Source organism: Berghia stephanieae, chromosome 11 (assembly GCF_034508935.2).
Source record: "Berghia stephanieae isolate SIO BIC M18660-M18661 chromosome 11, UCSD_Bste_1.3, whole genome shotgun sequence".
Classification (NCBI taxonomy): Eukaryota; Metazoa; Mollusca; class Gastropoda; order Nudibranchia; family Aeolidiidae; genus Berghia; species Berghia stephanieae.
In genome coordinates, this window is record NC_088370.1 from 7,496,130 (window position 1) to 7,513,629 (window position 17,500).

General features: G+C 35.3%; 1 protein-coding gene across 2 annotated transcripts in view; it reads left to right on the plus strand.

The window, feature by feature from the left end:
• Positions 1 to 17,500, plus strand: part of LOC144956662 (uncharacterized) — a 45,932-nt gene that overhangs the window by 3,070 nt on the left and 25,362 nt on the right. Inside the window, exon 2 of one of the 2 annotated variants that reach the window (XM_078887311.1) lies at positions 4,214 to 4,453. The gene's annotated coding sequence lies outside the window, so the exon portion shown is untranslated. The remainder of the gene's footprint in view (positions 1 to 4,213; positions 4,454 to 17,500) is intronic. The other variant, XM_078887312.1, reaches the window with a different exon arrangement.

Here is a 17,500-nt window from a genome sequence, read left to right on the forward strand (position 1 = left end):
ACCAAAGAAGGCACAATGACAATGAAATTGAAGGTATTTATTAATATTCAAAATTGTGTTCCAGTCATGTGTGAGTGTTGATTTTATAAAACGGTTGTCGAGATTAGACATTTCCTATCACTATCTAGATATCACATCAACATGCTTACTTTGGACTTTGGACAATGCGTCTCATTCAAGTCACCAGACGTTTGTTTGATGGGTTATAGTTATATATAACATTCCTTTATGCAATACCTAAGCATATAACGATATGATAATGCGCGCGGAAGACTTAATTATGTTTTTAAAAATTTCAGTCCCTAGCTTGGCAGGCTTTGAAATACTTTTAGCCAATATGAAAAAAATAATCAGAATAGATAGACCTATTTAGTGATCTGATTTTGATAACACATTTGTTGATTAAAATAAATAGTAGCAAGGGAGATCTTCCTAAAGCTCCTACATCCCCACTATTCTTTTTAAAAAATAATGTTCTAGTAGGGGGTTTGGGAGGTGAGAAACTTTTTAAAAATAATGTTCTAGTAGGGGATTTGGGAGGGGGGAGACTTTTTAAAAAAATGCCCCCCCCCTCCTTCCCAAACCCCATACTGGAACTTTATATACAAAAATAATACTGGGGATGTAGGAGCTTTCGGGAGGCCTCTCCCGTTAGCAATCTTTTGAAATCAGATGTAGATATTATCAAACGATATAAATCAACGCGCGCATATATGCGAGTCTGATAACCGAGCGCAATTATGGGCTTGATTTAGCATTGTTGTATTGGACAATGTCATCTGTTGGTTTTAATGTATTTTCATTACAACAATGAGCCCATAGCAATTTTTGTTATCAGACCTGCAAATAGATGTGTTATTTTCACCCCACCCCATTCACCTCAATGTGGAAGTGTTTCTGTGTGTGTGTGTGACCAAGTTAACAATGGGTGTGTGTGTAGTTAAATAGCTGTGTAAAGGGGCCATCATCTTTTTTTTTTAAACAAGCACCCAAATATTTGACTAAACGCAAATATAAAACACAGTTATACATAGTATAGGAAGCAACGCACATATAAATACAAACAAAAATTCTCTCTCTCTCTCTCTCTCTCTCTCACTCTCTCTCTCTCTCTTTATGTGTGTGTTTGTGTGTGTCTCTCTCTATATCTCTCTGTCTCTATCTAAAAAAAAAAAAATCAACAACAAACTAAAAAAAAAAAACACACACACAAACAAACAGGAAGGCACGCACTTACAAATACGAACAAATAAACTCTCTCTCTCTCTCTCTCTCTCTCTCTCTCTCTCTCTCTCTCTCCTTGCATCTCTCTAACAAACACACACAAACATACACACACAAACACAAACATAGATAGAGCGCGAGCACTACACACAACCGCACACACAAATACGTACATACACACACACACACACACACACACATACATCTTTGATTGAAGAATCTATATAAGGATATTGATCGTGCACAATCGTGAATGGTATTTTCTTTGTTTTGTTTTTGCCAAAAGTATTCTACTGTTTGTCTGGCATTCTGTAATTCTGTCTCAGATTAAAAATATTTTAGCATTCTCAGGATCAACTTAATCTAACATGGATTAATTAATTTCTTAATTCAATTTGATTTTCTCAATTAATTTATGTATCTATTCATCTATTTGTTAATTTAGTTATTTATTCAACTATCAATTTATCTTTTAACCCTCTCCTTAACAACTCCAGGAAAATCGTCACATTCGTTACGATACAACCAACATTTTTCTTATTCAAATTTCTTTTATACATCATAAAATTTAAACAAAATGAACAGTGTGTTGTAGAGTATGTTTTACTAAAGAAATTATGTATGGCAAGTACTTTACTGTTATTGTGTCAGAGTGATAAAAAATCTATTTTTGTGTTAGTTGGGTGTGAAGTTTTGGGTAAAATCCTGAAAACGGCTGGTAAGGAGAGGGTTTAACTTTACATTGTCATGTGCATATAATTGTTTCCATTGCTTTAACAATTTGTAGACTGGTTTTGTAAATGTTGACAAGTAAAATGCAGGTCATTTGAAACAATGTTAAATCATGATAATTTATCAGAGACTTATGTATGATTATTGTTGTTATTGTTGTTGCTTTCATGATAATTGTTGTCATTAATATTTCATTATACTATGAACTTTGTACATTTATGATTCATTCGATCATGAACACTTTTCAATAACTTCAGTATTCTCTGATAGTAATTTTCGACATTACATTAGCGTATTGATATAATATCTTTTCTTAAATTCAAAGTTATCTAAAACTGTCTGTGAAGATACAATATTATAAGCTATCTGAGATTTTGTAATTATAATTCCGGATGGCAATGATGTGAGTTTCTTAGCCAATCGCATACTATCTATAGTATTCATAACTATAAAATTAATGTTTACAATATCAATCAATCAATCCCTACATAATTAATACCGATTGGCCTCAATCAACGTACACTCATTTACAGGTCTGATAACCCATATCGTTATGCGCTCATTGATGTAATCATGGAAATGCTCTCAAACCAGCGCAAACTTTTATTGTCCAACCAAACCAATTTAAATCAAGCCCATAATTGCGTTCGGTTATCAGACCTGCAAATATGCACACCTCGGCCAAAATAGGGAACAAAAGTGAAATGCCAATACTGGTTCCCAATATCTGGAAATGTGAAACCGGAATTTTATGATCCAGATTGTACAACATATTGTTCTTTCTACTCTTGCATCGTGCATGGCTCTATACATATTCTCTTCTTCATTCTTTTCTTCCTTGTTGCTTCTTCTTCTCTTTTCTTCTTCTTCTCTTCTTCTTCTTCTCTTCTTCTTCATTCTTCTCTTCTTCTTCTTCTTCTTTCTTCTTCTTCTTCTTCTTCTTCTTCTTCTTCTTCTTCTTCTTTTCTTCTTCTTCTTCTTCTCTTCTTCTTCTTCTTCTTCTTCTTCTTCTTCTTCTTCTTCTTCTTCTTCTTCTTCTCTTCTTCTTCTTCTTCTTCTTCTTCTTCTTCTTCTTCTTCTTCTTCCTTCTTCTTCTTCTTTCTTCTTCTTCTTCTTCTTCTTCTTCTTCTTCTTCTTCTTCTTCTTCTTCTTCTTCTTCTTCTTCTTCTTCTTCTTTCTTCTTCTTCTTCTTCTTCTTCTTCTTCTTCTTCTTCTTTTCTTCTTCTTCTTCTTCTTCTTCTCTTCTTCTTCTTTCTTCTTCTTTTCTTCTTCTTCTTCTTCTTCTTCTTCTCTTCTTCTTCTTTCTTCTTCTTCTTCTTTTCTTCTTCTTCTTCTTCTTCTTCTCTTCTTCTTCTTCTTCTTCTCTTCTTCTTCTTCTTCTTCTTCTTCTTCTTCTTCTTCTTCTTCTTCTTCTTCTTCTTCTTCTTCTTCTTCTTCTTCTTCTTCTTCTTCTTCTTCTCTCTTCTTCTTCTTCTTCTTCTTCTTCTTCTTCTTCTTCTTCTTCTTTCTTCTTTCTTCTTCTTCTTCTTCTTCCTTCTTCTTCTTCTTCTTCTTCTTCTTCTTCTTCTTCTTCTTCTTCTTATTCTTCTTCTTCTTCTTATTCTTCTTCTTATTCTTCTTCGTCTTGTGGAAACCTCCAATATTATCGAGGATCACTCAACAGTTTGTAGGGTTTTACATTTTAAACTTGCTAAAACTCTGCACATAATACTAATTTTAAAAAGTAAAAAAAAAAAAATAATCTAAATCTAAATTCTAATCTAAATAATATATTGATATAATACACGCTGGTCGTCAATAAAGATCCATCCTCGCTCCTTTACATCCCGTAATCCGAAGAACCTGCCTATAGACAGTTCGAAGATGACGTCACTCAGGTCTTTATTGTTGTTTTTTGCCATCCCCGTTTTTTAGAAATTTTCACTTAACTTTATTAACCAGACTATAAACGTTCAAGATTACACATAGTTTTTTGTGTGTTGGTCCCGTTATACTTCCGGATGGCAATGTTGTGAACTCCTTAGCCAAGCGCATACTATCTATACATCCTGTCACTAAAATAGCCACGATGACACCTTATGATTCAATATTATGTATCCTATTCATTTGTTTGTCCTCCGAAGGACTAGTTATATACTTCCAATGAGTTTTGAACCGGAAGAGTGGAAGACGTGACGTCACGACTTCTACTTCCATTTATAATGTTAATTTCTTTTTTTTGTTGTTGACTTCATGACTTTGATTTTTTTGTTTTCAGCAGCATGGATGCTTTGATGATTTGTTCACAGAGACCTGGTGACGTTTGGACTTTATGAAATGAACATATCAATTTAAAACCCGTGTCCAACTTTAATAAATGGTTTATTAAAAAACAAACAAACTTGGATTGTGATTGTGAGCGATTTCGTTCGTATGATGATTTTCCTCCCAAGTTCACGTGGAGTTATCTACCCTTAGTCTACAGTGTTTCCGGTTGACTGACTCAATGATGAAAAAGGTACTGTGTTGTATTTTAAATGACCGTGCTTGAAATTTGAAGAAGTAAATACTGTAAAAATAATAAAATAGAATAAAAATTTTAATTTGATGAACAAAGACTAAACGATTTTGACTTTTCGGGTTTCCTCTTTGTCAGCAAAACACGAAGAATTAGACACTTAAGAAAAATGTAGTCTGTCATTCATCTTTGGTGTTTCGTTCATAGTGTTTTTGTTGACAAAGGGGAAATCCGAAACATCCAGATTGCCTTTGTATATCAGATAATACCTATCTTCCATTTTGTGAATATTGCTTTTGTATTTATTGTGGGATATTAATTTTATTGAACTAACAGGCAATGGCTTTAAAAGCATCATCATTATCGACATCGTCATCATAATCATCACCATCATTATCACATCATTTTCATCTTCATTATTATAACATTGTTAATATCATCTTCATTATTTTCATCGTTATCAATTTCATCCTCATCTTCACCAACAAAATAATAATCATCATCATCATCAATATCAGTGTCATAATTTCTTTCAGTCTTTTTTTCTTCCTTTTGTTTGAATGCTTCGTGTGTGTGTTTTTTTCATTTTTTTTTCATGCTGTTTCTTTTCTGTTCTTCCTTTGCAGCTTTTTTCATCGTGTATGGTTTATGATCTGTTCCTCATTAGTCGACGTGTACATATATACAGGTCTGATATCCAAACCCATCTATGGGGCCGAGTTTAACATTGCTGTAATAGACAATATTTTGCGTAATTTTTTTTTAGATTTCCATTAAAAAAAGGAGCCCTTAAGGAATTGGGTTATCAGACCTGAAAATAAGCGCACGTCGTCATTAGTCTATTTCTGTTATCATTTGTTAGAGTTATGAATTATTTTCATTTAATTTTGGTCACAACAGGATCAAAATGACCAAACTCTGAAACAAAAACATGTATTAAAATTTTGGCCAGAAAACTCGTCCTTCAAATATCGATCGATTAAAATGACTCTCATCTTTACAAAAACTCTCAAACCTGGGACTCGGCGAAGTCCCAGGTTTGAGAGTTTTTGTAAAGATGAGAGTCATTTTAATTGATCGATATTTGAAGGACGAGTTTTCTGGCCAAAATTTTAAATACAATTTAGTTGTTGAGAGAGAGAGAGAGAGAGAGAGAGAGAGAGAGAGAGAGAGAGAGAGAGAGAGAGAGAGAGAGAGAGAGAGAGAGAGAGAGAGGGGGTCAGAGAATGACAGTAGATAATTTATTGGTAAACCATTGACTGACACGTTTCGATGACATGGCAGATGTCAATGGAATCTATCTAGGTTAACTTGACTCCAAATAATATGAATGAATGAATGAATGAATGAATGAATGAATGAATTTATATAGCACCTAGATCCACAATGTGCTCAGAGGCGCTTTACAATGCAAATAAAACAATATTTATTAATTGATAATTGAAGCATAAAATCTATCATATTGGAATAGCATTAATCAATTTGTAATTTAATTACCACGCACTGTGCTACAAGATGAAAATTAAGGATATCTATAACATGTAGGCCTAATATAAATGTTAAACATCAAATGATTTTCTAAAGAGATGTGTTTTAAGTTTCTTTTTAAAGTTTTCAAATGTCGGACATTTTTGAGGGATGGAGGCAGTTGGTTCCATAAGACCAAGTATCCATAAGATACAGTATTCGTGTGGGAAAGACGTACGATGGCCTATGATGTATGGCAATAACCTGTTTTAATGGGAGTGATTTCCAGATCAGTTTGATTGAAGCTATTTTTACTGAAACTAGCTACGTTGCTTCTCATGACAGCAATCCTCGGATAGAAGGAACGAAATTGACGTCATTCATTCAGTTCTTTGTTATCGTTTTGTTATTAGCCAGACATTGTTGCGATTAGTTCTCAGATAATTTTTATCATTCGGACTACAAACGTTCAAGGTTTGCGTATAGATAGTATGCGCTTGGCTAAGAAGCTCATAACATTGCCATCCGGAAGTATAACGGACCAACACACTAAACTGTGTGAACCTTTATAGTCGGGTTAATACAGTTCAGTGAGCATAACTCATAAACGCGGATGGCAAAAAACAATAACACAGACCTGAGTGACGTCATCTTCGAACTATCTATAGTTTTGTGTGTTGGTTTGTCATTTCCGGCTAGCGCATGTCGTGAGTATTGTACCTTTACGCATATGATCAATGGAGCAATGGCCTGTTTTAATGGGAGCGATCTCGACACCAGGGGGATTGAGGGGGGGGGGGGTCTTGTATTATTCTTTAACAGCAAAGAATGAAGTGAGTAGAAACGTCCAGAAGACAATAGAGAATAAAAAAAAAAAAACTCGACTGATTTTTTGGGATGTTTTTTTTTCTCATGTATTTAACCTTCTTGCTTTGTCTGGCACCTTTCATACACACTTGTTCAGTTCATTATCTATCACAAAGTTATTTGCTCCAGATTTAACTCTCTCCTTAACACCCATTTTCAGAGTTTTCCCCCCAAATCCTCACGCCCACCCAACACAAAAATAGATTTTTTTACTTAAACAGAAAACCAACAAGTACATTCTATACACAATATCGTTCAGGATAATGAGCTCTACAATACAGTGTCAAGTTTTGTAGCTTTCAAAACAAATATTCTTTAAATTTTGTGATATGCAAAAGAATCGTTGTGACGATTTTCCTTTGGGTGGTAAGGAGAGGGTTAAAAGACCCAACTACCCAATCCCTACTGTGTGCTACAAGATCGATCTAAGTCCATTTGCATGTGATGCAAGTGCTCTACCAACTGAGCTATCGGGACTTACAATTCGAAATGGTGTCACCAGTCACTAAGTACAGAATTTATTGGTATTCCATTTGGTGACTCGATTCAATTACACCGTTGTTGACAATGGAATCTAGGTTAACACCGCCATTACAAATAGAGTTGTTTTTATTCTTTTATTTGTTTTTTCTCTATAAGGGAACGTTAATATAATATAGATGACATTAAACAACGAGATAGATAGCTGCTACACCGCTTAATCGCAAATCGGATAATCACACTCTCGGCATTCTCAACTAAATTATGTGTGACCCATAGTTTTGTGCGTTGATACGTTATATTATCAGGCTGGCGGATGTTATGAGTTTTTTTTTTAACCTAATCGCATAGCATAAATAGCTTCTATCTATAACCACTTCGCTTATTTGACGCTTTTATAGGGATTGAGATTAACGGAAGAGGAGCGTCCCTTAATTGGACGTCACCCATAGTCTGTGACGTCACCGGCGGAAAAGTTATTAGAGAGAGAACGTCATGTTGGTCGCACAACCAACATGACGTTCTCTCTCTAATAACTTTTCCGCCGGTGACGTCACAGACTATGGGTGACGTCCAATCAAGGGACGCTACTCTTCCGCTAATCTCATTCCCTATTCAAAAGATCCCAAAGGTGTCAAGCAGAATAAACTGACGTACTTAAAGAAAAAGGTGAAAGGGGTATTGAGGTCAAATCATTGTTAGTTTCTTTGTTTGTATGTTTGTTTGTTATTTTTTTTCTATAAAAAAACATAAGTTTTAGTCGACTGACATCAATACCATTCATCAAAAGTAATCGAATACATATCAAATTGTAATTGATTAAATTTTGATTAAATATACACAATAGTCTTGACATGAAGTACCTTTTATAACGCTACCGAATTTCTGATTCTTTTCTTTATCTGTGCTTGACAGCAAGGGGTATACATGTATGCAGGTCTGACATCAGAACCCACTAATGGGCCTAGTTTAACATTGTTGTAACTTGACTCCAAATAATACTGTATTCTTGTGGGAAGACGTACGCTGTCCTATGATGTATGGCAATAACCTGTTTTAATGGGAGCGATTTCCAGACTGGTTTGACGGAAGTTACTTTCACTGAAACTACGTTGCTTCTCATTACAGCAACTGTCGTATAGAAGGAACGAAGTTGACGTCATTCAGCTCCTTGTTATAGTTTTGTTATTAGTCAGCCAATGTTACGAATAGTTCTCACAAAATTTTTATCAATCAGACTAGAAACGTTCAATATTATATATTGCGTCATTTTCTTGAGATTTCCATGACAACAATGAACCCATAAGGAATTTGGTTATCAGACCTGCAAATAAGTGTATATGTATAGGTATATATGTATAAGGGTATAGGTAATGCAACTGATGAATTAATTCTTCCCTCAACGATTTCAAATACTGATCGGTTAACCGAGGAGTCGGGGGTCCTGTTAGCTCAGTTGGTAGAGCGCTTGCTTCACTCACAAGAGGACAGAGATTGACCGCAGGGGAAATTGATATTTTTTACTTATCGCTCTCCCCTGTCCATCCAGCAGTATTGGGTAATTGCGTATGTTTGATATGGCGGAAAGTACTTTGCGATAGACTAGCGTTCTTTCCAAAGGATAAAGAGCAATTGCTATTGTCCATTTCACGCTATAGAAACGGGTATAAATTTCCGGCTCATTGTGTCTTATGGTACTTCAAATATTGATCGATTGAAATGTCCTTCACCTTGGTAAATGTTCCCAAACATGAGACTTCCTTGATGGTAACTTTGGATGATGATGATGACGACGACTACGATTATGACGATGATGATGATGATAATGATATATGATGATGATGATGAGACGACGACGACGACGACGATGATGGATGATGATGATGATATATGATGATGATGATGATGTGTGGTGATGATGATGATGCCAACAAATGAGGGATGATGATTATGATGATGATGATGATGATGATGATGATGATGATGATGATAATGATGCCAACAGTGACGTCACTGTGGCAGCGATAAAAACGATAATTCTGCCTGACGATGATAACAATGGCGAGAGTAGCTATTATTAGGACAAAGCACGTGTAAACACTCTGTACACGTTGAGGGCTCATTCAACTCTCCAAGTGAACAAAAACCCACAGATCTTACAGGCACTTAACCAATTACCTCCCTTCCTCTGGAAAAACACGTATTTAAAAATTTGGTCAGAAAACTCGTCCTTTTACCCTCTCCTTACCAACTACATAAAAATCGTCACATTCGTTACGATGCAACCAACAATTTTCTCATCTGATTATTCTTGTTTCCCATAAACTTTGAAGAAAATTTGTTTATTACAACCATAAAAACTTGACACTGTGTTGTAGAGCTCATTTTGCTGGACAATATTATGCATAGAATGTACTTATTAATCTTCTGTTTGAGTTTTAAAAAATCTATTTTTGTGTTGGGTGGATATGAAGTTTAGGGGGAAATTCTGAAACTGGCCGGTAAGGAGAGGGTTAAAAATCGACCAATTTAGATAATCTTCATCTTGTCAAAACGAGATTTACAGTCTGATCCGCCAAAAATGAAATAAAACAAAGCCAAAAAGTAGGTAGGTCATGTCTGTAGACTGGAGTTCAACACTCTGATAAGAATTGGTCAAAATGCGTTTGCGTAAAAGTTCAGTAAATTTTTGCCTCCTGAATAGGCTTCAACATTCGTAACATCAATTCCATCGTAATGACGCATGGTAACTTAGTAACGGGCTCTAAACTATCGGAACAATGGCGGATGCCCTTATGAAATACTTCTCCCACGAGCATTAAAGCGTATCTAGAGGAGAAAAACATTATAAATATGAACCTTGTTTTGACTTTTATACATTCTGATCACAGATATATGAAAAGTTCTAGCCAGCATGAAGAATAAAAAATACCGATTTTCTTTGTTTAGAACCACGATGGCCGCCGTTGCTGGGCGACGTGCCTGAATTGACATCCCAGCATCTATTTCTGTCATTGGTGTCTTTAGTGGTGACAACTTTTACTTTGGTGTTGACAAATTCTATTCACACCATGAGTGGCATCCACGAGTTTTGATACACCGGTCGTGGAAATGGAAACTTCAGAAGTTTGACCTACCGGCCATCGTTATGCTGCCAAACCTTTCTGTAAAATACGAACGAAAGAGTGAAAATGGAGAGGCTTCGTATGGGAACAAAACAGACAATGGACGTTTCGGATACAAACATTTCCTCAGCACAACAATACACAAATTGACGTGGAAAACAAATAAAATATAATGCAAAATAACTTGTATCGTCTGTACTCAATGGTGGTTGCAGCATCTCCATTTTCACTCTTTCGTTAGTATTTTACGATCACCGGCTTCAGGCAGCCCCTACCGTTTTCGACCAAACCTTTCTGTAGACCTCCAAGGTCCTGTTAGCCTAAAGCTGTTTATATTAATTTGCTGCGTTTCTATTATAGATTTTGTTAAAGAAAACATTTAGTCTTCGTTTTTATTTCACTGTCAATATACAGAGGACTTTAACGACCGTGTTTCTACTCCTCCCAATTCTATGCTTAATGTCAATAGTACATTAATATCACTTTGGTCCATTCAAAGGGTTTTTTTTACGAGGATAATGATAATATTATTCCAAGGGTAAGTTTTGTTCCATTAGTTTGCAGGATGCCAACTAAGAAATTAAAAAATTCGTAATTTTTGGAGAAAATAATTTTAACCGCTATAATTAAATTTAAAAATCTAATTTTACCGTCACTAGTATTAAATAACACTTCAATATCCTTACATTTTTGTAGTCTTGTATCAACTGTCTTTTTCAATCCGTTTTTACTCTCTCCTTACCAGCTATTTTCAGGATTTTCCCCAAAACTTCACACTCAACTGACACAAAAATATATTTTTTATCACTCAAACACAATAGCAGTAAAGTTCTTGCCATCTATATTTCTTTAACAAAACATGCTCTACAACACACTATTCATTTTCTTTAAATTTTATGATGTACAAAAGAAATTTGAAATAAAAATTTTGGTTATATCGTAACGGATGTTACGATTTTCCTGCAGTTGGTAAGGAGAGGGTTAAAGACTTAGAAATGCTTATTCAGTTCTGAAACTGGAGCCACAATTTCGTAATTTGACGAATTTTTCGTGATAGTTGGCAAGCCTGCTTTTGAAGCTGTACTCCTGAACAGTGAGAGTAGTTCGTCATTCATTAGCAGAAAGGCCAATCGAGCAGGGGTTTATCCCGGTTTCTATAGCGTGAAACGGACATTGGAAATTGCTTGAATTCCTTTGAATAGGACAGATTATTGATTATTCTTGACATCCAGTCTACAGACATGACCTACCTACTTTTTGGCTTTGTTTTATTTCATTTTTGGCGGATCAGACTGTAATTGATATGTCTACCACAAAGCACTTTCCGCCATATCTAACAGAACCGGCAACCCAAATCACTGCTGAGTAGGCAAGGGGGTCAGAAAAAAAACATGATATTATGTTGGCTGCACCCGGGATCGATCTTGGTCCCTTTGAAGTGAACGCTCGACAAACTGAGCTATAAGAAACAAAAATGTGATATCAGCATACTGGTTCTAGTTTCATTGGAAGTGTAAAACCACTCTTCCGAAGGACTGGATACATATATTGTGCAATTGTTGTTCTTGTTTTAGGGTGATGGCATCTTATTTTCTAGTCTAAATAAATACTTGGTCGTCAATGAAAATCATCATCCATCCTCGCTCTTTTACGTCCTGTAATCCCAATAATCTGCCTATACATCCTGCTACTAAAATAGTTATGTCACCTTATGATTCAATATGTGACATATTGTAATGTAATGTAATGAAATGTAATGTAATGTAATGTAATGTAATGTAATGTAATGTAATGTAATGTAATGTAATGTAATGTAATGTAATGTAATGTGATGTAATGTAATGTAATGTAATGTATTGTAATGTAATGGGAAATAACGCCATTATCCATTTACAGTGCTCAATAGAGTTTCACAAATGGAAATAACAAATAATATGTAAACAAATTGATAAATATACACTAAGCGTACACACAAATCCACACCCGAACACAAATACACACACATCCACACACACACACACACACACATACACACACACACAGAATAATAAGTAATCAAATTGATAAATATACACATAGCGTACACACACATCCACACCCGAACACAATTACACACACATCCACACACACACACACACACACACACAGAATAATATGTAAACAAATTGATAAATATACACTAAGCGTACACACAAATCCACACCCGAACACAAATACACACACATCCACACACACACACACACACACAGAATAATATGTAAACAAATTGATAAATATACACTAAGCGTACACACAAATCCACACCCGAACACAAATACACACACATCCACACACACACACACACACACACACAGAATAATAAGTAAACAAATTGATAAATATACACATAGCGTACACACAAATCCACACCCGAACACAAATACACACACATCCACACACACACACACACACACACACACACAGAATAATAAGTAAACAAATTGATAAATATACACATAGCGTACACACACAAATCCACACCCGAACACAAATACACACACATCCACACACACACACACACACACACACACACAGAATAATATGTAAACAAATTGATAAATATACACTAAGCGTACACACAAATCCACACCCGAACACAAATACACACACATCCACACACACACACACACACACACACACACAGAATAATATGTAAACAAATTGATAAATATACACTAAGCGTACACACAAATCCACACCCGAACACAAATACACACACATCCACACACACACATATATATGTGTGTGTGTGTGTGTGTATGTATAATACACATGTACACACATTTACAAACACAGAAATGTATACATAAGTATGCATATATCTCACACATAAAAAAAAAAATTAAAATATATATATATATGGACCTAGCTTATCATTGTTGTAATGGACACTAGTTTGCGTCATTTATTTGGAGATTTCTTTCACATCAATGAGTCGATGTTTTTGTTGTTTTTTTTTTATTTTGAAGGACGAGTTTTCTGGTCAATTTTTTAAATATTTATTTTTTCCAAATTACGGCAGTTGACTGTTTAAATATTTGAATCGGTGAAAAGGTTGTGTAAATGATTGGATTTACTTATTCAACTCGAATTCTCTTGGGTTTTTTAAATTTAAAAATAAAAATCAATCATGAATATTTATTAATCCATTCATTCAAGTGTGTGATTTGTCTTGGCTAATCCAACCTGTAAAGCTTACAAAATATGTTGTCATATTATATTTTAAAACTCATGATAGTTTGTGTGTGTGTGTTTGTGTATGTGTGTATATACTTTCACTGTTTTTAAAAAAAACATACCCCATTCCGTTCTCCTGATTATAATTATTATTATTATTATTATTATTATTATTATTATTATTATTATTTTATTATTATTATTATTATTATTATTTATTATTATTATTATTATTATTATTATTTTATTATTATTATTATTATTATTATTATTATTATTATTATTATTATTATTATTATTAATTATTATTATTATTATTATTATATTATTACTACTATTAGAATCACACTTTATTTTTGAGTTATATTTTTTAATGAGATTGTATTCACCGTTATAGGAAAAGTCATTTGGAAACCAGTCAACCGTGAATCGATTTCAGTCGCTTTGTCACTTTCTCTGCGATTGGATTTTAACTCTTTTTTGGCCGGGCACGATTTTAATCTCACCTGATAATGACATAAAAATAATGACGACGACGATGATGATGATGATGATGATGATGATGATGATGATGATGATGATGATGATAATGATGATGAAGATGATAATGATGAAGATTATAATAATAATAATAATAATAATAATAATAATAATAATAATAATAATAATAATAATAATAATAATAATAATAATAATATATGATGATGATGATGATGATGATGATGATGATGATGATGATGATGATGATGATGATGATGATGATAATGATTATGATGATGATGATGATGATGATGATGATGATGATGATGATGATGATGATGATGATGATAATGATGATGATGATAATGATGATGATGATGATAATGATGATTAATATGATAATAATATAACACGTGTATAGAGCATAAACATAACTAGGTCATGCTCTATGCGCATCAAGATGGAAGGAAATGTGACATGGTTTGGAGCCTGCCACTGACAAACATATTACGTCACAATGCAAGGTGCCAATCACCGCAAGCAAGTAAAGAGTCCTTCTTCCTTTCGAGCCATGAGGCCCAGAGAGATGGAGTTTATCACTGATTCTATCGCGCGAAACAATTGTATGCTACCCTTTGGTTAGGACACTAGTCTAGAGCAAAGTACATAACGCCAGAATAGATAGACCCAGTTACCCAATCACCGGTAGATGGAAAGGGGGGTGGGGGGGGGGGGTAACAGGAAATAATCTCGATTTCACAAGGCATCAATCTAGGTCCTTTTGCGTGTGAAGCGAATGCTCTACCAACTGAACTATTGGGACTCACAACAGTGCTTAAGAAAACAACCATTGATATCGTCGGTTGCGTTATTGATCAGGCTACTTACTGTTTATTTTCTTTTGGTAGTCGTTGTCTTATATATTGTCACGTGACTTTTAAACAAGTGTTAGGCTATGATTCCACGAAGGCTACGCTTGGCTGAATTTTCGATGTCTCGTAATAAAGTCTGGGTTACACCGTTATCTATTTTTTACCCAGAAAAGTGAGTGGAGCAGGCACTTATATTGATAATAACAGAAAATGAAGTGAGTAGAAAAGTACCAGAATACTATAGAGAATAAACATTTCGCGGCGATGGGGGCTCGAACCGTAGCCATCGTTAACATATAGCCTGACACTAGAACCGTAGCCATCGTTAACATCTAGCCTGACACTAGAACCCTCTAGGTCTGGCAGTTTGACGTCATTCTTTAGGTTTGTGTAGCGCTCAAGGAAACAAGTTATTTCATTGGTTGAACTGTTGAATACAACTCACGATTTGTTTTCTGTTGTGGCCAAAGACTGGCATTTTGACGTCATTTTTTGGTCAGTGTCAGGCTATAAGTTAACGATGGCTACGCTAAAACCCGCGACCTTGCCGATACGAGAGCACCGCAGTCGACGTCATTCTCACCTTCATCGCCGCGAAATTTTGATTCTCATTCGTCTTCTGGCACTTCTTTACTCATTTCATTTTCTATTTTTATGACCGTGATTTTTGCTCTCTTTGTGGAAAAGTTAAATTGTAACCCAGCACATCGGTGCAGTTATGAGGTCGTGTGGTATGCCACTCGTTTTCGGATCGGAAGGTCAAGGGCTCGAGTCCCGCTATGAGCGGCGCGTAGAAAAGGAAAAGGCTCTTTTTTACTCAAATTGTATCACCATACTCAGGTGTAAAAATGAGTAGCCCTAGACGTTAACAGCCTTGTCTCGCTGTCCTAAAAAACTGTAATATCACCTAACAGGCATCATGTCTCGTCCTATCTGTTAAGTGTTGCCGTTGGCGATGGACATCTTGTAAAACGCTTTGAGCACGGTCAGTGGATATTGCGCTATATAAATATAAAGGTTAACATGATAAAATCGTCGACTACAAACTGAATGATATTCGTGGCGATATCAACAGTGAATACCTGCATATCACTTCTGAACTTAAAAAGGTTAACATGATAAGATCGTTGCATCAATGCAGAATGAATACTTGGGGACGATATCCAGAATGAATGCATTACACGTTTGGTAGTAAAAGGGTTAACACGTTAAGATCGTTGACTGCAAAGTGACAATTCTTGAGGCGAAATCGACTGTGAATGAATGCCTATGACGTCACGCGAGGGCTTGCCGGGGAATTCGTCAACAAGGTGTCGATGGGAAAGGCATTTCAATGTGTCAACTTTATTCATAACAATTTCATTTTTTGTGTTGTGAACGTCTAGCTATTTCACTCCCATATTGTAATACAGATCGTTGGTGGTGAATGGACCAGAGATACGTTAAAACGATTGCACAATCTGTATCATCATCATCATCATCATCATCATTATTATTATTATTACTATCACCACCACCACCACCACCACCACCACCAACACTACTACTACTACTACTACTACTACTACTACTACTACTACTACTACTACTACTACTACTACTACTACTACTACTACTACTACTACTACTACTACTATCACCACCACCACCACCACCACCACCACTACTACTACTACTACAACAACAACAACAACAACAACAACTACTACTACTACTACTACTACTACTACTACTACTACTACTACTACTACTACTACTACTACTACTACTACTACTGCTGCTACTACTACTACTACTACTACTACTACTACCACTACTACTACTACTACTACTACTACTACTACTATTATTATTACTACTACTACTACTACTACTACTACTACTACTACTACTACTACTACTACTACTACCATTATTACTACTACAACTACTTCTACTACCATACAACTACGGCTGCTGTCACTGTTGCTATTGTTTTTATTATCGTCTTCAATATCATATACATCGCCATTACTGTTATTGTCACCTTTATTATCATTATCATTAGCATCATTCTAATCACACAATAGAAATCGATTACATCTAATACTCAAAGAGGTCACCAACCGTTTTCATGAGTACTTTGAGCATGGCCTATTGTCACCACGGCATTCAACCCAAAGCATTTGAATGAAGTATTCATGACCTCATCCATCTCGCCACCTCCAACCGTTCCTCCTATAAAACACTATCTACCAATGAATGATTCACATCCCGCTACGGGCTGTAAAAGCAGTGATGTCAATGTATGGACAGACAGACATACAACAATATACACTTAGATAACCACGCCTCTCGGACAGTCGTCATAATGTAAACAGTGGCAGTGATTGATAAACATAGTGTCGCTACTCAATGTTTTACTATCGATGGTAAGTGTCTAAGTAAAAACCCACTGTTCTACCGCTTGATCAATAGATAGTTCGAAGTTGACGCCACTCAGGTCTTTGTTATTCTTTTTTGCCATCCGCGCTTATGAGTACTTCTCACAAATCAGTAAT